Raw genomic sequence first — 27,350 nt, 5'->3', positions numbered from 1 at the left:
ATTATCTCGGAACCGGGATTAAAACACATAATTTAATGGGTACAGAAAGATGTAGAACAGCAAAAAGAAGCACAAATGACCCCAGCCATTATCACATTGGTTGCTGTAGCTTAATTTACCTCGGTCCATCTACAAACACATAGCCTATTAGATGTACAATTAGCCACTAAACATGAACTCACATGAACTCACATTAACTAACATAAACTCACATGAACTCACATTAACTCATATTAACTCAGCACTGGGATTAAAAACTATAATTTAATACGTACAGAGAGATTTGTTAGCAGAAAAAGTATTTGATTAATAAAAGGTAAACAAATATGTTTGCTTTACATAACAATTTTTACAGTTTTACAGCTTATTTCCTGCAATTCTTCAGATTTTGCCATGGGGTGTGGATCATTTTCTTGCAATTTTAAAAGCAAGTTTTCTTGCAATTCTACACATTTTGACATGACTTAAGCCATGGGGGATCCCTGGAGGTCAGGCTGATATTAACAACATGGAGAAGAAGCAGCAGGTCAGGGTGATATTAACAACATGGAGAAGAAGCAGCAGGTCAGGGTGATATTAACAACATGGAGAAGAAGCAGCAGGTCAGGGTGATATTAACAACATGGAGAAGAAGCAGCAGGTCAGGGTGATATTAACAACATGGAGAAGAAGCAGCAGGTCAGGGTGATATTAACAACATGGAGAAGAAGCAGCAGGTCAGGGTGATATTAACAATGTGGAGAAGAAGCAGCAGGTCAGGGTGATATTAACAACATGGAGAATAAGCAGCAGGTCAGGGTGATATTAACAACATGGAGAAGAAGCAGCAGGTCAGGGTGATATTAACAACATGGAGAATAAGCAGCAGGTCAGGGTGATATTAACAACATGGAGAAGAAGAAGCAAACTTCACTGACAGGGAAGGCCAATACAACTCACTGCTCTCAGGTTAGCTCTTATCATCAAACCTTCACACGTACAGTATTTATTTATTTAACCTTTATTTAACCAGGCAAGCCGGTTAAGTACACATTCTTACTAACAATGACGGCCTAACCTTCTTCACCTCACATGAGGTAGTCTCCAACAGGGAGGAGAGAAGTGTTTGGCAGATTTCTTGTTCCATTTCCCATTTCATTTGGTATGTCTTGGTGTGTTTACCAATTGTCAAATGCAGAGTTTCAGACAACCAGTGGTGCCTTATAGCCTTCGCGTCAGACATCATTACTATATAGCCGGAATAATTATTGTTGAATGTCAAAATAAGCTGCTTTAATTATCTGAATGGTGTGAATTCACCCCCGATCACTTCAGACGTGACTTCTGAAGTGACCTCATTAATTCAGATTAAATTCACACCTCTCAGGGTTGTTGTTCACAGGTTCATTTCTCCTCCCCCGCCATCCTCGGCCTCCCGCCTCCTCAGACTGGACAATGAACAGACAGGACAGACACAAACAACAGAACACATAGGTTATGTCCAAAATGGCACCTTATTCCCTATGTAGTGCACTACTTTTGGCCAGAGCTTATCAAAAGTAGTGCACTAATTAAAATAAAGTGCCATTTGGGACGCAGTTATAGGGAATTGACTGAATTGTGGTATCGAAATACTTTCTTGGAATAGCACTTAAGGTGTTGGTTTTCTTAGCTGGCTATATAATGTTAAGTTGTTTTGAAAAAAAATCTGAAATACCTAAGAACACTGTGTCCTTGAGGTTATTTCCTGTTGGCTGATTGTTATGTGGAGGTTGCTACACACACTGGTCGTTTACCATAATTTATAGGCTTATGCCGGATAATGATGATTTTAAACGCTGTCATGTCTGCTGTCATAAAATCCAAAATGTCAACATTTGCCCATTATTCTTTTCAAAATTCTTCAAGTCAAATTGGTTGTTGATCATTGCTAGACAACCATTTTCATGTCTTGCCTTAGATTTTCAAGTAGATTTAATACAAAACTGTAGCTCAGTCTCTCAAGAACATTCCCTGTCTTCTTGGTAAGCAACTCCAATGTAGATTTGGCCTTGTGTTTTAAGTTATTGTCCTGCTGAAAGGTGAATTAATTTCCCAGATTTTGCCTGTGCTTAGCTCCATTCCATATATTTTTTATCCTGAAAGACTCACCAGTCCTTAATGATTACAAGCATACCCATAACATGATGCAGCCACCATTATACTTGAAATATGGAGAGTGGTACTCCGTTATTTGTTTCCCCAAACATAACACCTTGTATTCGGGACAGAAAGTTAATAACTTTGCCATAGTTTTTGCAGCATTACTTCAGTAACTTGTTGCAAAAGGGATGGATGTTTTGGAATATTTTTTATTTTGTCCAAGCTTCCTTCTATTCACTCTATCAATTAGGTTAGTATTGTGGAGTAACTACAGTGCCTTGCGAAAGTATTCGGCCCCCTTGAACTTTGCGACCTTTTGCCACATTTCAGGCTTCAAACATAAAGATATAAAACTGTATTTTTAGTCATTTAGGTCAACATTGGATCATTCAGAGATCCTCACTGAACTTCTGGAGAGAGTTTGCTGCACTGAAAGTAAAGGGGCTGAATCATTTTGCACGCCCAATTTTTCAGTTTTTGATTTGTTAAAAAAGTTTGAAATATCCAATAAATGTCGTTCCACTTCATGATTGTGTCCCACTTGTTGTTGATTCTTCACAAAAAAATACAGTTTTATATCTTTATGTTTGAAGCCTGAAATGTGGCAAAAGGTCGCAAAGTTCAAGGGGGACGAATACTTTCGCAAGGCACTGTACAATGTTGTTGATCCCTCCTCAGTTTTCTCCTATCAGAGCCATTTAACTCTGTAACTTTGTAATCCCCCTTGAGTAAAAATATGCACCGGTGTGTCAATCTAAATTACATAACAAACAAAAAATCCCCATAAAAATGTGTCCTTTTAAGCTGAATCCACTGCATTTGCCAGTGTCGCACTTCCGCAGAGCTGGAGCAGTGTTTGTCAGACCAGGAGACATCCTGGAAATCGGTCTTCTCACAATGTATGAAGACAGTTTTGTGCCTATCCAAAAAAGGGGTTACGTATTATATTAGTAAAAATACATATATTTCCTGAGTTTTGTCTCCTAGATTTAGGACAGACACTTCAAAACCTTGTTTGTTTCCTATGACATTTTTTGGACTGTCCTTTTTGCCGTTTATGAATGTGTTATTCAATGTGTTTCTATATACTTTAGTAGTAAAAACCAAAATCAATATCATTTTTTTTCTCCCCTTTTTCTCCACAATTTTGTGATTGTCTCATCGCTACAACTCCCCAACGGGCTCAGGAGAAGTGAAGGTCGAGTCATTTGTCCTCTGAAACATGACCCACCAAGACTCGCTTAATTTTGTAACAACAATTAACCACATTTCTCTTATTTCAAGTTTAAAAAAATGTAATATCCTTTGCCTAACACTCAAAATTCCACATTAAGGTATTTTTTTTCTCTAAATGTTATTCTGAGAGCCTTATCAGATCTATATAATCTATGGACTGACTGCATCATTTTGCCGTTAGGGTCACCTTTCACCTCTATGCAGAGATCCACAATGTATTGGGAGACTTTTCATTATGCCCTCAACAAAGACAGCTCTTATTTCATAGAGTTTCGGGTAAGAAGGCAGAAATGTGATAACCACACTGGAGAGAATTTGTCACCTGAAACGTGCTGGTTAAGTCGCACACAAAACACGCACGCACACACAAACACACACACACACACACGGCATGTCAGCAGCTTTGTCATGCCGCTAGAGCAATTATATATCTCATTGAGAGTGGACAATTGGACAATTATATTCCTCATTGAGTGGGACAATTATATACCTCATTGAGGGTCGATAATTATATACCTCATTGAGGTTGGACAATTATCAACCTCAGTGAGGGTGGACAATTATATACCTCATTGAGGGTTGACAATTATATACCTCATTGAGGGTGGATAATTAAGTGAAAAGTAACTGTTGGGAAGTGAAGACACAGACGTGGTTGCCTAGTATCTCTCTATGAGGTTTTGAAACATTCGGGACAGAATAGAGCGAGAAAAGTTGCTGTAGCAACCGGTCTAATCAGTTCTGGCCATATTTTCTAACTTTACCCTCATTAAGGCAGGCGAGTGACATTTCACTATAGCGCCAAGGGACCCAACAATGCAAATAAATGGAGAGAAACTCAGTGACATTTAACTACAGGACCAAGGAACCCCTACGTTTAACTACAGGACCAAGGGAACCGTACATTTAACTACAGGACCAAGGAACCCCTACATTTAACTACAGGACCAAGGGAACCGTACATTTAACTACTGGACCAAGGGAACCCTACATTTAACTACGGGACCAAGGAACCCCTACATTTAACTACAGGACAAAGGAACCCCTAGATTTAACTACAGGACCAAGAGAACCGTACATTTAACTACAGGACCAAGGAACCCCTACATTTAACTACAGGACCAAGGAACCCCTACATTTAACTACAGGACCAAGGAACCCCTACATTTAACTACAGGACCAAGGAACCCCTACATTTAACTACAGGACCAAGGGAAATGTACATTTAACTACAGGACCAAGGAACCCCTACATTTAACTACAAGACCAAGGAACCCCTACATTTAACTACAGGACCAAGGAACCCCTACATTTAACTACAGGACCAAGGGAACTGTACATTTAACTACAGGACCAAGGAACCCCTACATTTAACTACAGGACCAAGGAACCCCTACATTTAACTACTGGACCAAGGGAACCGTACATTTAACTACAGGACCAAGGAACCCCTACATTTAACTACAGGACCAAGGAACCCCTACATTTAACTACAGGACCAAGGGAACTGTACATTTAACTACAGGACCAAGGAACCCCTACATTTAACTACAGGACCAAGGAACCCCTACATTTAACTACAGGACCAAGGAACCCCTACATTTAACTACAGGACCAAGGAACCCCTACATTTAACTACAGGACCAAGGGAACTGTACATTTAACTACAGGACCAAGGGAACTGTACATTTAACTACAGGACCAAGGAACCCCTACATTTAACTACAGGACCAAGGAACCCCTACATTTAACTACAGGACCAAGGAACCCCTACATTTAACTACAGGACCAAGGAACCCCTACATTTAACTACAGGACCAAGGGAACCGTACATTTAACTACAGGACCAAGGAACCCCTACGTTTAACTACTGGACCAATGGAACCCTACATTTAACTACAGGACCAAGGGAACCGTACATTTAACTACAGGACCAAGGGAACCATACATTTAACTACAGGACCAAGGAACCCCTACATTTAACTACTGGACCAAGGGAACCCTACATTTAACTACAGGACCAAGGGAACCGTACATTTAACTACAGGACCAAGGAACCCCTACATTTAACTACAGGACCAAGGGAACCCTACATTTAACTACAGGACCAAGGAACCCCTACATTTAACTCCTGGACCAAGGAACCCCTACTTTTAACTACAGGACCAAGGAACCCCTACATTTAACTACAGGACCAAGGGAACCGTACATTTAACTACAGGACCAAGGAACACCTACATTTAACTACAGGACCAAGGAACCCCTACATTTAACTACAGGACCAAGGGAACTGTACATTTAACTACAGGACCAAGGAACCCCTACATTTAACTACAGGACCAAGGAACCCCTACATTTAACTACAGGACCAAGGAACCCCTACATTTAACTACAGGACCAAGGGAACTGTACATTTAACTACAGGACCAAGGAACCCCTACATTTAACTACAGCACCAAGGAACCCCTACATTTAACTACAGGACCAAGGAACCCCTACATTTAACTACAGGACCAAGGAACCCCTACATTTAACTACAGGACCAAGGGACCAAGGGAACCGTACATTTAACTACAGGACCAAGGGAACCGTACATTTAACTCCTGGACCAAGGGAACCCTACATTTAACTACAGGACCAAGGGAACCCTACATTTAACTACAGGACCAATGAACCCTACATTTAACTACAGGACCAAGGAACCATGCATTTAACTACCGGACCAAGGAACCCTACATTTAACTACATGACCAAGGAACCCTACATTTAACTACAGGACCAAGGGAACCGTACATATAACTACTGCACCAAGAAACCCTACATTTAACTACAGCACCAAGAAACTCTACATTTAACTACAGCACCAAGATAACCTACATTTAACTACAGCACCAAGATAACCTACATTTAACTACAGCACCAAGATAACCTACATTTAACTACAGCACCAAGATAACCTACATTTAACTACAACACCAAGAGACCCTACAATACATTTAACTACAGCACCAAGAAACACTATACAAATAAATGGAGAGAAACTCAGTGCCCAGAATTATAATGGCCTCCTTATTCTGCTTTTAATGACCCAATCAAATTCTCAAGGTCAAATTTCTCAGGAAAGATAGTCTTGCCAGCCCTTACCCTACCAGTACCATCTCACCTCACGGTTGGCTAATGGAAGGGGAATAGTTCCACTTAACCCTGCATTGGGGCATGTTGGGAAATGGAGTATCATGAGGCTAATAGCTCTATCACTTTACTCCCTCATACTTTCCTCCACTTTCAGATTGGTTTAAGAAACCCCCATCACGGTGTTCTTGTTGCTTTAATCCCTCAGGCTCACCTAATGAAGGGCTAATGAAAAGTTAATCCACATAGCTAGCTTCGTTTTTACTGTGCCTTTGGCTAATGCTGCTTTTAACTTCCTTTAGCTTGCCGGCTCTCTCATTAACTTTGAAATCACGAGTCATTAACAACAGGTTGTTAGGGGCAACCCTGTCGGCTGGCCTTTGCCAGAGCACTCTGCCACTCTGACTGTGGAATATTCTGCTGAAGGAAGTTTAAAGCACAATTAGGGAGACAAATTCCTTAGCACACACTGACCTCTAATGAGAATACTGGCTGGGTTTTCAGGGGCTCTTACCGTATCGATTTCACTTAGTTTCGAGGTCTCTAAAGGCAGGTACCTTAGCGGTTAAGCTTGTTGGGCCTGTAACCGAAAGGTTGCTTGTTTGAATTCCCAAGCTGACAAGGTGAAAATCTGTTGATGTGCCATTGAGCAAGGCACTTGACCCTAATTGCTTATTTAAGTTGCTCTGGATAAGTGTCTGCTAAATGACGTAAATGTCAACACATTTTAAATGTCTCTCCCTCCAGGGCCAGCGAGGTTGCCCGTCAGAACTCTGGCCAGACTGTGTCAGTTCAGCTGGAGTTTATAGACTTGTTTAATCCTAATTTTCTTCTTTTACGTGTACTCACTAAGAGTTGAGTTCAGTGAGATAATTGGAAAAATGCTTAACATAGTGTATTTTGTAGATATAGGCTTTTTGAACCTGTCTGATAGCGGCTTATAAGGCAGCCCTATTTTTATTTATCAGAGTGGCAAAACATATTGATTTGTTATGTCTGTATTTTTACATTACATTATTAATTATTTAAAAGGGTAATTAAGCAATAAGGCCAGAGAGGGTGTGGTATATGGCCAATATACCATGTTTAAGGGCTGTTCTTCCGCACAACGCAACGCGGAGTGCCTGGTTACAGCCATTACAGCCGAGGTGCCTTATTGCTATTATAAAGTAGTGACTAACGTAATAAAAAATGTTTCGTAATACCCATGGTATATGGTCTGATATACCACAGCTTTCAACCAATAAGCATTGATGGCTCAAACCACCCAGTTTATAATTAAAAATGAATCACTCCCAACATTTCAAGCGGAGATGGGCTATTAGTTATTTAAAATTACAGCAAAGCTAATACTGTATCTTGTCGTCTTTCCTCACAGTTCATTTTGTTCCGAATAGGAAATGGCTCGCTCTCTTGTCTCTTCCTTTGCCTGCAAGTTACAATGCCATAAAATGTCATAAAACACATCTGACCGCGCCAACAATAAACAGTGATTTGATTACAAATGGTTAATGCAAGGGCAAACAAGTGTATAAATGTTGCATTCCTGGGGCTTTCTTGACAGAGCTCAACAGATTACCAATTCATCATTTTGGGGCTGTGGAGTCGTCCCACCAGCGATGCTCAGGAAAATGAGAATGAGTTTAACGAATGGGGATGAGGCTAATTCATCTGTCCTTGCCAGACCGTCATTTTATATAGCTGGATATCAGACTTGGGTTCAAATACTATTTGAAATCTTTCATAATTTGAATATTTGCTTTTGCCTGCATGAAGTGCCAGATGGAAATTGTTTGCAGATTGAGCTAGGCAACCTGAATCAAGCCCAGCATTAGTTTTTGAACTCAGACCTGCTGTATTCCACTCTATTTAAAGATGTTCCACAGCAGAATGGAAGATTTCATGCAGCCCCAGAGAGACAGCCAGAAAAATAGCATGTTCTTCGCTGGATATGCTAGATAAAAACACACATATAATTAGGAACACATTTCAGTAACACTCTATGAAATAACTTGTGTGCAATGCATTATGTATGTGTTTATAGCCTGTACGTTGCCCACATTTTATATGAACAAATGATCCTACTTCTCTATCAGCCTAGTAGAACATCATGCTATATTGACTGATTTCATACAGTACCAGTCAAAAGTTTGGACACACCTACTGTGTGAAAAACACCCAGGGTTTTTCTTTATTTTCATTATTTTCTACATTTCTACAAGCTGGTTGAGAAATTGTCAAGAGTGAGCTGTCATCAAGGCAAGGGTGGCTGCTTTGAAGAATCTCAAATATAAAATATATTTTGCTTCCTTATGAGTTATTCCATAGTTTTGATGTCTTAACAATTATTCTACAATGTAGAAAATAGTAAAAATGAAGGAAAACCATTGAATGAGTAGATGTATCCACACTTTGGACTGGTACTGTATGTTGTCCTCATGTTTTCTCTTCCTCACATGTTCTTTTACAATGATAACAATGTGTTTGTCTTTAGACTATGTGTAAGTGCAGATGTATTTTTTGATTGACTGTGGATATTGTCGTGGAAATTTCCTCTATTTACCTAATCATGGGAGCAAACCACACACACACGTCAGTGTTAGTTATAAAAGTCCATCTTTAATTATATGAGCTCTTATCACAAGCCTGTGACTCTCAGATAAATTCAGTGTCTCCCCAGTGAATTTTCTGAGAGTCCCCTTACAATGCAACTGAGTTCCTTTAATAGCAAAGACACACATAGTCAGACCGCATAGACATAACTCATCGTTCAGCTTTGTCTCCTTTCCCAAACCTCAGAACCATAAACCAAATCCTCGATATCAACCGGCATATATCAAATTGTCATTTATATACAACCACTCTTAAATACAAACTCCTGGACAAACTCACAGATAGGAGACTGACCCTACAGGTCAACAAAGAGGGAGCATAGAATGATTCCACACTCCTTTCCCCCCCATGAGAAAAGTAGGGAGTAAAAGATATGTTTACACATGATGACACTTTGACCTCTCCCCTCTCTCAGCGGCCATGCAACTTAGTTTTGACATAGAACAGATAACTGCAACCTCACCACAGAATTACACAAAAATACCATTCTGATGGGAAGTAACTTACACACATTTGATGAATATTAAACATCTTACAAATGTTACCAACATATTCTGATAATTCCACGACAATATACAATGGATTCTGCATGCCTCAAGACTTCCACTTGATCTAGAAACAGAAGAGAGAGGAGAGTAATGGAAGAGTTTAATTCCAAAGCGCTATATGTCCATTTTCAGTAATGTTGGTCAATTAGTTGATATTGGTCAAAGAAATCATGAAAGAGATGGGTGTGTTGATTCACTATCTACAGTAATTATGGCATGGGGTTGTTCAATGAGAAATGTATCTGTTTAAAATCTATGACTTGATGGTTTCATTTCACCACGACAAATAATTAGCAAAATGCTACATGTGTCCGCCTCACTCTCAGAGAAACAAGTATTACTTCTAGTTTTTACACTGTCAAATATAACAAATAACTACATTTTTAACAACTGTACAAATTATACATATTTGTGACAAACACATTAAAAAAAATAATCTAATACAGTAATATGAGATACACATGTAAAACATTTACACTTAAGCCATTTAGCAGATGTTCTTATCCAGAGCAATTTACAGTTAATGCATTCATCTTAAAATAGCTAGGTGAGACAACCACATACAATAGCACAGTCAAATATACAGGATACGAACATTCCATTCCAGCTAAACAATGGATATAGAGCTTTAAACAAAAAATGGATTAAAAAAATGTATCTAAAATCGATGAGTTAAAAATCTGATTATAGTAATATTTTACACACATATGAAGGTACCCATAACCAATCTTTTCTGATGAAAAAACACAAATCTGAAAGATTGATATAGCATTTTGGAAATAAACTCTTCAATTACATACGAATTAGAGAAAACTACCAGAGAAAGTCGAGGGTACTGTGTGCACTGGCATCTCTTTCACATTTTCGGCAGTCCACATGCTGTTGTGTCCATGCTGTAATTTTCATCAGATGCAGATCAAACAGGCTGGGTGTCTGTCATTGATTTTATCTAGTCTTTGGGGACTCTGCCTCTGCTTGGGCACCACCTGGGCCTCTCTTATTGTGCCAATCACATTCCCCTGTCCCCGCAGGAGGCTCAGTCTCTATCTCTCTTTTCTCCTGTTTTCTTTCCTTCTTTCTCTCTCAGACAGGAATGTGATATTAACTGCAGAGTATTCATCACCGGAAAAGTGTTGCTGTAGACACACACACACAAGCATGCACACACACATGCACGCGCGCCCACACACGCACACACACACGCACACACGCATGTGCACACACACATGCATACACACAATTAAACTACATACACAGCATCTATAACAGAGACAAGCAATGGTTGCATGTTTGTAAGAGTGGAGTATTCTCTAGAAGTGTATACAGTCACCTAGTAAATGGATGACATGGATAACTGTGCAAGAAGTAACTAACTGTCTATTATTGCCAGGTACAAAATGTACCAGTATCATACAAGTGACTGCTGGCTTTTAATCCCACCCTTTCTCTATGTAGTGCAGCACCAGGGACACTGTCTGTAAAGTACTGTACAACCAAACAGGGACATTGAGCTGCTGCTGCTCCCTAAACCATTGTCTTCCTCTTTCCCACTGGGGAGGTGATTATCTATTGTCACACTCAACCACAGTGTTCCAGTTCCTATCACAGTGGAGGCATCCACTATGCAACAGTGCCTGGGTGGTTCTTGATGCCTTCTCTCATGATTTAAGACAGATTCAGGGACTAATTTATGGGGGCCTGCTCTCTAATTGTGCAGGCATGTCTTTGCATACCAGATCCTGCCAATGAGTTATGGCTCTTGCGGTACACCACGGCCGCTATGCCAGACAGTACATTTTTGCATAGTTAGAAATCAATTTATGAGCGTTTACGTAGGCTGGGTGGTGTCAAGCTGGTGATGACTCGGGCTCCGGGTGAAGCCAGTGACTGTCGTAACCCCAACACATCCACTCATCTTAACGAGAAAAACATTCCCATTCTACTGCTTATGTATTTTTTACTGCTGATATTTGATGCTAATTGGTTGACGCCCCAATTACACTTCATATTAAGTTGTTAATTACAATGACTCATTGGAATCATTCATCCTTAATTTGAGTCCATTAATTTGAGATCGTTGGAGAACATTGAAGTTGACCTCGCATAAACCACTGTTAGGGTGTGTTTGTGGTGAGAGTGGTTGACTTGGTGGTGGTGCATTTGGTTATACTTGTGGTTGTAACTAAATGCATGCTTTTTATTGCTCTCACTTCCTTTATCCTTTTTTATCCCTCTGGGTCATAAGTAATTTTATTATTCAGTCCTACAGTAGATAGTGTGCCTGATTTTGGTTTTAAAATCCGAGATCATTGGATCTGGCTGTAACATTTGAAGATATGGACAACAATATTTTTTCGGGGGGAGAACGACGCTATTTCCCTCTACATTTATAAATCAGAAGTTCTTCTCCTTCACAGCAGGGGGTTTGATAGGAGAGGGGTGCTGGCCAAAAAAATCAAGATTAGCTGAATCTCAATTTCAGCCAGTCTTGGTTCAGCAGAATTTATCTCTGATGATGGGGAAATATATTGGAGAACGACCAACATTTCTACAGCAGCCGGCAAAGTTTGAAGCTCTGCTTTAGCCTCCGCATTTGTATTTAAGTAGCTGAAAGTCACACCATAATCTGCTATTTCATTTGTAGCATTAATTAAATGATGTTCGCTTAGGTTGGCTTTGTTGTGGCCTACTGAAATTAATGGCCTATCGTGTAATATTGTGTAGAAAGAAGGACCTGGGATGTCCCTTTCCCCTATAGGAATCTTTCCCTTGTCTTGGCCAAAATGGAAGGAGTTGGAGGGTTGTGAGTGTTCCGTTGCTAAGAGGAAACGGTTGGTATTTCCACAACAAACATGTGACAGTGTCTTCCGTTAGCTTAATGAACTGGAGGTTAGAGGTCTTGCACGTCATGACTCCAGCTGTCTTTGCAGTAACCAGGGGTGCTGTACCAGGGTCCAATTGGAGTAGGGTGGAGAGGCACCATATCTATGGCTAGCATAGGGGCCGCTGGGCCAGTGGGAAGGAATTACCAAAGGGCTAATGGAGAAGAAGCCTGCCTTGCACTTCATGATTAATTAATTATAACATTCTGCTTGATGGCTCTCTGAGGACCATGGTGCTTTACTGTCTGCCGTTGATGATCTATCACCACAAGGAGCGAGACATGTAAAGTCACACGGTACACTACCATGTTGCTTTACAAATTACCAGTCCTAATTTGATAGAGGGAAAGATAATTGGCAGATTCATTACACTCTGTATTAAACCTATTTTATAGAAACATATGCAATTACAGTGATTCCGGACATGCTATCTTGAACCCTTGCTTAATTACTGGACTCTGGTTCCAATGGAGAATTTCTTTTTTTTTACGATATGGCTTTAATTTATTCACATTGTTCACGTCTTTGATGTTCTCAAAAGGCTGTGGTATAGATTATAGGAGTTCATCATTGTAGTTGGATAGCTGCAATTAATTCGATGAAAAATTATTTGAGCCAGGGCAAGATAGAACGTCATAAGGGATTTCCACTAGGCTTATCAAAAAAGTTTTCTGCATTGCATTTGACTCTTCTTTTATCATGCCACCAAAACCAGGGGACTGTAAACTATTGGAACTGGAATAAAAAATGGTGGTTTACATTTCAAATGAAAGAGATTTATTGGCAGATACCAAGTACGCTAATCCTAGTTTCCAAAAGTAAATAGCAAACACTGGACATGGTAGCATTGCCAAACCAAACTTGTTTATGGTTTTATGTGATATTGGTCTGGACACTTCTTGCTTTCTACCGGGAGGCCATATGAAGTCCTCACAGAGCCCTTGGCACAGCTAATAGGCCAGCTGATATATTGGAATATTTGCAGTGGGCCCAGCTTGAAAGCTGTGCCTCGAATTCGTCCATTCGTCCCTGTTGGAGGCACTTTGGCAGAGAAAAGGCATTCTTCTAACGGCCTAATTTGGGTCATTTCACGGAACCAGTCATCTAAACAAGCTAAGAGGCCCACCGAGGTGCTTCGGCATACTGCATGAGGTAGAAACCTCCGTCCTAACAGGACATCTGTGACATGGCAATCTGTCCTCTCAGACATCTCTTGTTGTTGTTTTCGTTGTCATTTTTGCTTCTGCTGTTGAAATGCTGATTTATGTACATTACCTTTTCTGTAGAACTGCAGATATATTATAAACTGTCTGTATGGCTAGAGAGAATGTAGTAGATGGATGTGAGTGAGGGTTAAGTGTGGTAGGAATCACAGTAAGTGTTGAGACAGAGTGACAATGAAATGTCACGGAAGAGTTGTGCAAGCAGATACCTCGACGGAGAGCAGGGTGAAATTAGAGTAGGTAAGTAAGACTGGCAGATCATTTCCAATCTGGAGGCTAAAGGCACTAGGTGAAGCCATGGTAATTGTCTGCTCAGTTGAAAAGCTCTGTAATGACTGCAAAACCATCGTTTGCTGACATCGGCAGAAAGGGAAGCCTCAAATAATCCATAATGCACCTGTGTTGTCACGGGAACTCAAATCTCACAGCACTACATACTCTTCGGCGAACTATTCGAAACAATATGTCCCCATGAAATACTAGTTGAGTTAAACGGAATTGCCAATTTTCAGACTGCGTTCCTAGTTTCTTCCAGTCAAATGTATTTCCATTGATGTAATAGGCCTCATTGTGTACCTCATAATATCAAGGAATTATTTATCCATACAGTCTAATATAAACCATGTACTGCAGTCTTTCACCATTTTATTTGACTGTTGACTTTTCTGTGCTTTTGGAACTGAAAAACAACATAATTGTCTTCCTTTTTGTTTTGATATTAGACGCATGTCCTCAGCCATGATTGCTAATTACTTTTGACATAATTTTCCCAATGTGGTAATCATGCCCTTACCATTGATTGCAAGTGCATGAAACCACGTAGGACTTTTTCTGTTCCTCTTTTCAGCATCCACCATTAGGAGGAGGAGAAGGCCTATGGACCATGTAATAGATCAAGCACAGCCCCAGGAGCCAGATGTAATAATAGCAATAAATATTAATAAAAGATGTGCCGCAAAGCTCTCCTCCCTCCTCTTAATATCAATACGGAATCCAATGGTGCCGGACATACCTCTCTATTGATCCTGGAGCTGTGCAAAGAATAGAAATACATGTCTTTTTCTAATTCCGTATCCTGCTTTATCACAGATAAGTGATTTTTATCACGTTGAACCAGGGCTATTGATCGGGAAGGTGTTCAATATAAAACACATTTTTCTGTCAATTAGTCAATAATAAGAATGTCTCAGGCCTTCTCTGTAAATGTCTGATTTGACTCAGTGGTTAATATACACAAACACATTGGCACCCTATGATAGGGGAGGTATAAAGAGGGTGTCATAGACAGCACTGTGCATAGGGTGGGTGTCATAGACAGAAAGTGTGCATAGGGAGGGTGTCATAGACAACAGTGTGCATAGGGAGGGTGTCATAGACAACAGTGTGCATAGGGAGGGCGTAATTTATATTTTCTGCATGGAATCAGCAGTGTTAAATGGCTAATTTTTATCTTGTAAAATCAGATTCCCTATTAGACTTGAAATTGAAATTTCTCATTACAACCAATCATGGGTAGCTTTGTTTCTTTAATTGCCTTATAGCTACACATACAGTATACTTTTTTCATGAATGCTTTACACATTTAAGGATACATTGCCTTCAAACTGTTAGGTTATGGTTCACCATAGTTTGTTCTAAACTCAGCAAAAAAAGAAACGGCCCTTTTTCAGGACCCTGTCTTTCAAAGATAATTTGTAAAAATCCAAATAACTTCACAGATTATCATTGTCAAAGTTTTTAACACTGTTTCCCATGCTTGTTCAATGAACCATAAACAATTAATGAACATGCACCCGTGGAACGGTCGTTAAGACACTGACAGCTTACAGACGGTAGGCAATTAAGGTCACAGTTATGAAAATTTAGGACACTAAAGAGGCATTTCTACTGACTCTGAAAAACACCAAAAGAAAGATGCCCAGGGTGCCTGCCCATCTACGTGAACGTGCCTTAGGCATGCTGCAAGGAGGCATGAGGACTGCAGATGTGGTCAGGGCAATAAATTGCAATGTCCGTACTGTGAGACGCCTAAGACAGCGCTACAGGGAGTCAGGACGGACAGCTGATCATTCTCGCAGTGGCAGACCATGTGTAACAACACCTGCACAGGATCGGTACATCAGGACATCACACCTGTGGGACAGGTACAGGATGGCAACAACAACCGCCCGAGTTACACCAGGAACACACAATCCCTCCATCAGTGCTCAGACTGTCTGCAATAGGCTGAGAGAGGCTGGACTGAGGACTTGTAGGCCTGTTGTAAGGCAGGACCTCACCAGACATCACTGGCAACAACGACGCCTATGGGCAGAAACCCATCGTCGCTGGACCAGACAGGACTGGCAAAAAGTGTTCTTCACTGACGAGTCGTGGTTTTGTCTCAGCAGGGGTGATGGTTTTGCGTTTATCGTTGAAGGAATGAGAGTTACAATGAGGACTGAACTTTGGAGCGGGATCGATTTGGAGGTGGAGGGTCCGTCACGGTCTGGGGTGGTGTGTCACAGCATCATCGTACTGAGCTTGTTGTCATTGCTGGCAATCTCAACGCTGTGCATTACAGGGAAGACATCCTCCTCCCTGATGTGGTACCCTTCCTGTAGGCTCATCCTGACATGACACTCCAGCCTGACAATGCCACCAGCCAAACTGCTTGTTCTCTGCGTGATTTCCTGCAAGACAGGAATGTCAGTGTTCTGCCATGGCCAGCTAAGAGCCCGTCTGGGACCTGTTGGATTGGAGGGTGAGGGACTTGCAGGTACCTTGGTGGAAGAGTGGGGTAACATCTCACAGCAAGAAAAACACGGAAACACGACCCTGCCAAGCCGCACTGCTTCTTTACACACTGCTCACTTAATCCGGAGGCCAGCCTCACTAATGTGTCAGAGGAAACACCATCCTACTGGCAACCATCTCACATGTCAGCGTGCATACGCCCCGCTCACCACAGGAGTCACTAAAGCGCGATAGAATAAGGACATTCCGGCCAGCCAAACCCTCCCATAACCCTGATGACGCTGGGCCAATCGTGCACTGCCTCATGGTTCTCCCGGTCGCGGTCGGCTGCGACACAGCCCGGGATCGAACCCAGATCTGTAGTGACGCCTTTAGCACTGCGATGCAGTACCTTAGACCGTTTGCGCCACTTGGAAGGCAACACAATCTGACATACCATGGCTTTCAGCCAATCAGAATTCAGGGCTCAAACCACCCAGTTTATAATTCCCAATAACGCATGGTATATTTGCACAGTAGAATTCCATTTTGTCTTGTTTGAGCTGCTTTTGAAAGCAAAAGTCGAATTGAAAACAGTATTGGTATATGTTGAATTCCTTTTTCATAATAGCAAGTTAGGACTGAGGGTTCTGTTAGCTAAACTAGCAAGTCTGTTTGCTTGGTTACCACATCAACTACTCTAGCTCTATTAGTAAACTTGCTAGTTAATTTAGTGGATGTTGAACACGTTTCTAGTGGCAAATGTGTTAAATTATCAACATGGTATGAAAACTCAGGGCTCTCAACTCAGGGCTCTATGCGTTCTCTGGAAAATAATGCTCCTCTGTGGAAGGTCAGATCCACTCCATTGGCGCGTCATGGAATACACCTTCCACATCGTTCATTATTTTCCATACAACGCATAGCCCCTCAATGATTATCCCTTACATATCTGTTAAGATAGGCTAGCTCTATTTCGTTTCTTCAATGTTTGTCAGTCTTTCTTCCACAAACAGGGCTACTGTGACTCAGTAAGAGCTGTTCAATGTTGGAGAACAATGAGAAGGCAGAGTCAATGACCATTGGAGAGCATAATGAAACCAGTGCCACGCCATTGTGCAGAGCCACTGGTCCATTCAGGCTTTATGGTACTTATAAGGGTGATCACACAAACACACTCCACTCACATTCACACGCACATCATACACACACGAATTGATAGCCACATGCACTAACACACATGTACACGTTTTACGATCTGCTAACCAATTGTGCAATTGTGTGGTTTTTTTCACGTTATTTGTAACTTATTTTGTACATAATGTTTCTGCCACCGTGTGTTTTGACCGAAAAGAGCTTCTAGATATCAGGACAGCGATTATTCACCCCGTACTGAAGGAATACTTTTTCGTTAACGTGTTGGATGGGAGGGATTTACTTCAGACGGCCGACAAGGCCTTCATCCCTGTCATTCGCAGGAGAACGAGATGGAGATATCGGGGAGGAAGGTCTTGGCGCCTTGTAAGGTTCGGACGGCGAGCGGGTAATCTCCCTTTACCATCGGTCCTATTAGCCAATGTACAATCAAAGGAAAATAAAATAGACAAACTATGATCACGTATATACTGCCAACAGGACATTAAAAACGGTAATATCTTATCTTTCACAGTGACGCGGCTGAACGACGACATGAATAACATACAACTGGTGGGTTTTAAGCTTTTCGACAGGATAGAACAGCGTCCTTCAACAAGAATTTCTCAACGGCTGGCCATGCCTTCCGCCTGGCTACTCCAACCTCGGCCAACAGCTCCGCCCCCCCCCCGCAAGCCTCTCCAGGTTCTCCTTTACCCAAATCCAGATAGCAGATGTTCTGAAAGAGCTGCAAAACCTGGACCCGTACAAATCAGCTGGGCTTGACAATCTGGACCCTCTATTTCTAAAACTATCCGCCGCCATTGTCGCAACCCCTATTACCAGCCTGTTCAACCTCTCTTTCATATCGTCTGAGATCCCCAAGGATTGGAAAGCTGCCGCAGTCATCCCCCTCTTCAAAGGGGGAGACACCCTGGACCCAAACTGTTACAGACCTATATCCATCCTGCCCTGCCTATCTAAGGTCTTCGAAAGCCAAGTCAACAAACAGGTCACTGACCATCTCAAATCCCACCGTACCTTCTCCGCTGTGCAATCTGGTTTCCGAGCCGGTCACGGGTGCACCTCAAGGCTTTCAACTCTGTCAAGGCTTTCGACTCTGTCAATCACCATATTCTTATCGGCAGACTCAGTAGCCTCGGTTTTTCTGATGACTGCAGTGCAGACAGAGTTCAGTGTGTCAAATCGGAGGGCATGCTGTCCGGTCCTCTGGCAGTCTCTATGGGGGTGCCACAGGGTTCAATTCTCAGGCCGACTCTTTTCTCTGTATATATCAATGATGTTGCTCTTGCTGCAGGCGATTCCCTGATCCACCTCTACGCAGACGACACCATTCTATATACTTCCGGCCCGTCCTTGCACACTGGGCTATCTAACCTCCAAACGAGCTTCAATGCCATACAACACTCCTTCCGTGGCCTCCAACTGCTCTTAAACGCTAGTAAAACCAAATGCATGCTTTTCAACCGCTCGCTGCCTGCACCCGCACACCTGACTAGCATCACCACCCTGGATGGTTCCGACCTTGAATATGTGGACATCTATAAGTACCTAGGTGTCTGGCTAGACTGCAAACTCTACTTCCAGACTCATATCAAACATCTCCAATCCAAAATCAAATCTAGGGTCGGCTTTCTATTCCGCATAAAAGCCTCCTTCACTCACGCCGCCAAACTTACCCTAGTAAAACTGACTATCCTACCGATCCTCGACTTCGGCGATGTCATCTACAAAATAGCTTCCAACACTCTACTCAGCAAACTGGATGCAGTTTATCACAGTGCCATCCGTTTTGTCACTAAAGCACCTTATACCACCCACCACTGCGACCTGTATGCTCTAGTCGGCTGGCCCTCGCTACATATTCGTCGCCAGACCCACTGGCTCCAGGTCATCTACAAGTCCATGCTAGGTAAAGCTCCGACTTATCTCAGTTCACTGGTCACGATGGCAACACCCACCCGTAGCACGCACTCCAGCAGGTGTATCTCACTGATCATCTCAAAAGCCAACACCTCATTTGGACGCCTTTCATTGCAAAAATCGCTGAAGTTGGAGACTTTTATCTCCCTCACCAACTTCAAACATCTGCTATCTGAGCAGCTAACCGATCGCTGCAGCTGTACATAGTCTATCGGTAAATAGCTCACCCAATTTTACCTACCTCATTCCCATACTGTTTATATTTATTTACTTTTCTGCTCTTTTGCACACCAATATCTCTACCTGTACATGACCATCTGATCATTTATCACTCCAGTGTTAATCTGCAAAATTGTAATTATTCGCCTACCTCCTCATGCCTTTTGCACACAATGTATATAGACTCTCTTTTTTTTCTACTGTGTTATTGACTTGTTAATTGTTTACTCCATGTGTAACTCTGTGTTGTCTGTTCACACTGCTATGCTTTATCTTGGCCAGGTCGCAGTTGCAAATGAGAACTTGTTCTCTAGCCTACCTGGTTAAATAAAAAAAATGTATATTTGTAAACAACAGCTAGTGCGCGGAATCTAAGGAAGTCTCAAGGTTTTACCCACTTGAGGTAGAGTATCTCATGATAAACTGTAGACCACACTATTTTCCAAGAGAGTTTTCATCTATATTCATCATAGCTGTCTATTTAAGACCACAAACCGATGCTGGCACTAAGACCGCACTCAATGAGAAGTATACAGCCATAAGCAAACAGGAAAGCGCTCCAAGTGGCCAGGGACTTTAATGTATGGAACCTTAAATCAGTTTTACCTAATTCTACCAGCATGTTAAATGTGCAATCAGAGGGAAAAAAACTCTAGACCAACTTTACTCCACAGACGGATATGCGTACAAAACTCTCCCTCGCCCTCCATTTGTCAAATCTGACCGTAAATATATCCTCATGATTCCTGCTTACAAGCAAAAACTAAAGCAGGAAGCATCCGTAACTCGGTCAATAAGAAAGTGGTCAGATGAAGCAGATGCTAAACTACAGGACTGTTTTGCTAGCACAGACAGGAATATGTTCCGGGATTCTGCAGATGGCATTGAGGAGTACATCACATCCTTCACCGGCTTCATCAATAAGTGCATTGATGATGTCTTTCCCACAGTGACCATGCTTACATACCCCAACCAGAAGCCATGGATTACAGGACGTGCACTCCGAGAATGCGCTGACCAACTGGAAAGTGTTTTCACTGACATTTTCAACCTGTCCCTGACCGAGTCTGTAATACCAACATGTTTCAAGCAGACCACCATAGTCCCTGTGCCCAAGAACACTAAGGTAACCTGCCTACCGACCTGAGCACTCATGTCTGTAACCATGAAGTGCTTTGAAAGGCTGGTCATGGCTCACATCAACACCATTATCCCAGAAACCCTAGACCCACTCTAATTTGCATACTGCCCCAACAGATCCACAGATGATACAACCTCTATTGCACTCAACACTGCCCTTTTCCACCTGGACAAAAGGAACACCTATGTGAAAATGCTATTCATTGACTACAGCTCAGCGTTTAAAACCATAGTGCCCTCAAAACTCATCACTAAGCTAAGGACCCTGGGACTGAACACCTCCCTCTGCAGCTGGATTCTGGACTTCCTGATGGGCTGTACCCAGGTGGTAAGGGTAGGTAACAAATACATCCGCCACACGATTCTCAACACGGGGGCCGCTCAGGGGTGCGTGCTCAGTCCCCTCCTGTACTCCCTGTTCACTCATGACTGCATGGCCAAGCACGACTCCAACACAATCAAGTGTGCAGATGACACAACAGTGGTAGGTCTGATCACCGACAACAATGAGACAGCCTATAGGGAGGAGGTCAGAGACCTGGTCATGTGGTGCCAGGACAACAACCTCTCCCTCAATCTGATCAAGACAAATGATTGTGGACTACAGGAAAAGGAGGACCGAGCACACTCCCATTCTCATCGACGGGGCTGTAGTGGAGTAGATTGAGCGATTCAAGTTCCTTTGTGTCCACACCATCAACAAACTATCATGGTCCAAGCACACTAAGACAGTTGTGAAGAGGGCACAACAAAATCTATTCCCAAGATGCCGCATGGGTCCTCAAATCCTCAAACGTTTCTACAACTGCACCATCGAGAGCACCATCGAGACTGGTTGCATCACTAAAAAGGGTAGTGCGTACGGCCCAGTACATCACTGGGGCCAATCTTCCTGCTATCCAGGGCCTATATATCAGGCGGTGTCAGAGGAAGGCCTTAACAATGGTCAAAGACTCTTCCCACCCTAGTCATAGTCTGTTCTCTCTGCTACAGCATGACAAGCAGTACCGGAGCGCCAAGTCTAGGTCCAAAAGTTTCTACCCCCAAGCCATAAGACTCCTGAACAGCTAATCAAAGGGCCACCCAGACCACTCTTTTATGCTTTTGCTACTCTCTGTTTATTATCTTTGCATGGTCACTTTAACTCTACCTACATGTACATATTACCTCAATTACCTTGACTAACCGGTGCCCCCGCACATTTACTCTGTACCGGTAGCCCTTGTATATAGCATTGCTATTGTTATTTTACTGCCAATGTTGAATTATTTATTACTTTTATATTTTATGTTCAAATTTTGACTTATCTATTTTTTATTTAACACTTATCTTTCTGAAAAAAGCTTAAAGCATTGTTGGTTAAGGGCTTGTAAGTAAGCATTTCACTGTAAGGTCTACTGCACCTGTTGTATTCGGGCGCATGTAACAAATAGAATTTGATTTGATTTGAAAAACACAACCTCTCTCTCACACTAACTCACATGCCCCCACACACGAACACACACAAGCTGGACACAAGAAACAGGCCCTCAATAAAAGAAACAATCCCTTCTCTAGACACAAGGTTCCGTGACTCCATCAAAGGCTATCTCAGTCCTGATTATTCAGGATGTCTCACACCCTTACACTTTCAGCTGATGATGTCTTATTTATTGTACCAAAGCCAAATCCATCACGTCAAATCCTCTGGAATGTTACCGACTGAGCTTGCGTGCAATAAAAATGGATTGGGTCCGGCAAGTGAGGACAGCTGTAAATGAGAGGAAGCCCATTTGAACTATTTCTACAGTGTTTTTGGCTGGTTGCCATGACCACACCTGAATACACCAGCAGTGTAAAGGTTGGGGGTCAAGAATATAAACCATTAGCATCTCATTAGTCAATAGTTATCTCCCTCCTGCGCCAGCTGTGTGATTTGCAGGAGGCATGGACTTGCATGGAGGCAGCCTATGTATTTCATGCATAAGGAAGAAGCTGTTCGCTTCTTCTTTCCCACTCACTTATATACAGTAACTATGTTATATATATTATACAGTTGCTAATATGTTCTTGAAAAGAGGTGTAAATCCTTATTTCATAGCACAGTCATCCTTTGCTTAATATCTGCATGGTGGCAGTCAGGTTAATTATAATTTATATAGTATATATAACATATTGAGTGTGAAAAGAATGACGACCTCGAACATTAAAAGAATGATGATCAAAAAACGAATTTTCTTGTCAGTGAAATGTCAGGGTAACCAAATCAAATCAAACCAACGTTTATTTGTCACGTGCGAGGCTATAAAAGTAAACGAGGCTACATACAGACATTGGTTAGTCGTGCTGATTGAGGTAGTATGTACATGTAGATATGGTTAATGTGACTATGCATATACGATGAACAGAGAGTTGCAGTAGCGTAAAAGAGGGGTTGGTGGGTGGTGGGTGGCGGGACACAATACAGAGCCTGTTTTTTTCCCCACCTTTATTTAACCAGGTAGGCTAGTTGAGAACAAGTTCTCATTTGCAACTGCGACCTGGCCAAGATAAAGCATAGCAGTGTGAACAGACAACACAGAGTTACACATGGAGTAAACAATTAACAAGTCAATAACACAGTAGAAAAAAAAGAGAGTCTATATTCATTGTGTGCAAAAGGCATGAGGAGGTAGGCAAATAATTACAATTTTGCAGATTAACACTGGAGTGATAAATGATCAGATGGTCATGTACAGGTAGAGATATTGGTGTGCAAAAGAGCAGAAAAGTAAATAAATATAAACAGTATGGGAATGAGGTAGGTAAAATTGGGTGGGCTATTTACCGATAGACTATGTACAGCTGCAGCGATCGGTTAGCTGCTCAGATAGCAGATGTTTGAAGTTGGTGAGGGAGATAAAAGTCTCCAACTTCAGCGATTTTTGCAATTCGTTCCAGTCACAGGCAGCAGGGAACTGGAATGAAAGGCGGCCAAATGAGGTGTTGGCTTTAGGGATGATCAGTGAGATACACCTGCTGGAGCGCGTGCTACGGGTGGGTGTTGCCATCGTGACCAGTGAACTGAGATAAGGTGGAGCTTTACCTAGCATGGACTTGTAGATGACCTGGAGCCAGTGGGTCTGGCGACGAATATGTAGCGAGGGCCAGCCGACTAGAGCATACAGGTCGCAGTGGTGGGTGGTATAAGGTGCTTTAGTAACAAAACGGATGGCACTGTGATAAACTGCATCCAGTTTGCTGAGTAGAGTTTTGGAAGCTATTTTGTAGATGACATCACCGAAGTCGAGGATCGGTAGGATAGTCAGTTTTACTAGGGTAGGTTTGGCGGCGTGAGTGAAGGAGGCTTTGTTGCGGAATAGAAAGCCGACTCTAGATTTGATTTTAGATTGGAGATGTTTGATATGAGTCTGGAAGGAGAGTTTACAGTCTAGCCAGACACCTAGGTTCTTATAGATGTCCACATATTCTAGGTCGGAACCATCCAATGTGCGGGAGCCAATGTGCGGGAGCACTAGTTGGTCAGCCCAATTGAGGTAGTATGTACATGAATGTATAGTTAAAGTGACTATGCATATATGATAAACAGAGAGTAGCAGTAGAACATTTGATTGAGGTTAATTAAACAACTTCTCTAGGATAGGGCAGCATTTGGAATTTTTGATGAAAAGCATGCCCAATTTCAACTGCCTGCTACTCATCCCCAGGAGATAAGATATGCATATTATTAGTACATTTGGATAGTAAACACTCTGAAGTTTCTAAAACTGTTTGAATCATGTCTGTGAATATAACAGAACTTATGTAGCAGGCAAATTCAGATTTTCAATTAGTTTTCATTGGGAATCCAGATTTCTAAGGGACTTGCTTGCAGTTCCTGCTGCTTCCACTGGATGTCACCAGTTTCTAGAAATTGTGTAATGAAGAAGTACGGCCATCTTAAACGAGTGTCACTTCATGTGTACTGTTTCATAGAGGCGCAAGACCAGAAAGCATGCTTGAGTTTGTTTTATTCCTGTATTGAACACAGATCATCCCGTCTTCAATTTGATTGATTATTTACTTTAAAAAATAATGTTGTATTACAAAAAGTAGTTTGAAATGTTTTGGCGAAGTTTACAGGTAACTTTTGAGATAGTTTGTCGTCACTTTGCGCAAGTTGGAACCGGTGTTTTTCTGGATCAAACGAGCCAAATAAATTGACATTTTGGATATATATGGGCGGAATTAATCGAACAAAAGGACCATTTGTGATGTTTATGGGACATATTGGAGTGCCAACAGAAGAAGCTCGTCAAAGGTAATGCATGATTTATATTTTTATTTCTGTGTTTTGTGTTGCGCCTGCAGGGTTGAAATGTTTTCTCTCTTTTGTTTACTATGGTGCTATGCTCAGATAATAGCTACGTTTGCTTTCACCAAAAATCCTTTTTGAAATATGACATGTTGGCTGGATTCACAACACGTGTAGCTTTAATTTGGTATCTTACATGTGTGATTTCATGAAAGTTAGAATTTATTTGAAGAATTTATTTGAATTTGGTGCTCTGCATTTTCTCTGGCTTTTGGCCAAGTGGAACGCTAGCGTCCCACATATCCCAGAGAGGTTTTTAAGAAAGACATGGAAACAAATTAAGCAATAGGAATTTCATTGGAGTCAATGGAGATAAGAAGAAGCCAATGGTGAGAGCTCCTCACATATTGGATGATATGTTACGAATTACAAATCTTATGATATGTTTGAGAATTGTAATTCATACAAAATGTTATGAATTGCAATTTGTAGAAAATATTGCAAATTTGCAAAATGTATGATATGTTACGAATACCAATTTGTTGTGGCTAACGTTAGCTAGGTGGCTAATGCTAACATTAGCTAGGTGGCTAACGTTAGCTAGGTTAGGGGTTAAGGTTAGGGTTGAAGTTAGGATTTAGGTTAAAGGTTAGGGTTAAGGGAAGGTTAGCTAACATGCTAAGTAGTTGCAAAGTAGCTAAAAAGTAGTAAGTAGTTGGAAAGTTGCTAATTAGCTAAAATGCCAAAGCTGTCTGTGATGAGATTCGATTTCGCAACCTTTGGGTCGTTAGATGTTTGTTTGCGTTATACACTCACCCATCGGCCCCAACCAACCACCCTACTTTAATATTTGCCCTAACCTTCTGTCCTATGTAACTATACCAAACTTAACTTATTCTACTCAAATTGTTCCGGATTTACTAGTCTATAAGACCAGGCTGACTCTCTGGATAACAAATAAATGTTTTCGTACTATGTAAATCATTTCGATTTTGGCATGTTGATCTGAGGTGAATGGAGGTTGCATACACTTTTGTGTAGGGGGTTTGATTTGCACAGTGAGTTATATGCTGTGGGAAACTCCAGAGCAGAGAAGAGGATCTCTGTAACTTAACATGTCTAAGATTTTTAAACTCACAGGTTGTACATGCCTTGTACATGCCTTCTTGGAGAAATATACAATTAGCTAAAAACGAATATCGAATAACAAAACACTACTCTGCTTTGCAATTTGCGAATTTCAACTTTAAAAAGTGCAGGATGTGTTCTCTAACTAGCAAAAGGTGTTTTTGAAAGTGCAGCAGCTATTCTACTTCAGCTCAGCTTTTTTCTCCCACTCCTATCAGTTTTTTCTCCATCTGTGATATGAATGATGTATAATGCAGAAGTCAAACTCCCTCAGAACAATGGACGGTATTCTTATTCCTGTCAGGTTCGGCAGTAATTGCATTCTCTTTAGTGATTTGAATTCTGACACTTCATTTTAACAATGACAGTATTGTAATTGCTCGGAACAGTCACGGTAGAGCATTGAATGATATCAAAATACAGATCCCACCTTTCTCCCTCACAACTCTCGCTAGTCACTTCTAGCAAAGCTGCACAGAGGCACTACTGCTACTGATGTCTTTGCTTTTCAACTGAGATTGTTATAGTTTCACAACATGTTTCAGTAACAATGCTTCCCAGCTGTGGATCTTTTTTCCTTCATGTAAAAAAAAAAACCATAATGCACACATATCAGTAATTTGAAGGTGACAAGGCTGAATGCTATTGTATTCTGGCTGCTCAGGCTCGTACTCAGAATCCAGGAGTAGTGTTATAATTAATTGAGCCTTGTCTGTTGCTCGGCATCCATTTAATTATATCTTTGGAGAAGGAACATCACTGAAAACAAATTGCACAAACAGTAGACCTAAATCAAAGACTCCCTCAACCTGTCACAATTCACTTGTTAAAACCAATGGAATTGCGTTGTGTGGTCATGATACAGGGGGAAAAAGGCATATTTCCTATAGAAAAGGAATGACGGGAAATGTAATTTAATGGTTGAGAATTCCTGCAGTTTTTTTATAGAGGCGCATAAGGTCGGCGCGACCATGTTTAGGATGCTGCTCGGCCGTGAAGAAGAGGGCCCTGGTGCCACGAGCCAATTGCCACCCCTCAGATG

Source organism: Oncorhynchus kisutch, linkage group LG19, assembly GCF_002021735.2.
Source record: "Oncorhynchus kisutch isolate 150728-3 linkage group LG19, Okis_V2, whole genome shotgun sequence".
In the NCBI taxonomy this organism is placed as follows: domain Eukaryota; kingdom Metazoa; phylum Chordata; class Actinopteri; order Salmoniformes; family Salmonidae; genus Oncorhynchus; species Oncorhynchus kisutch.
This window is presented reverse-complemented; position numbering follows the sequence as displayed.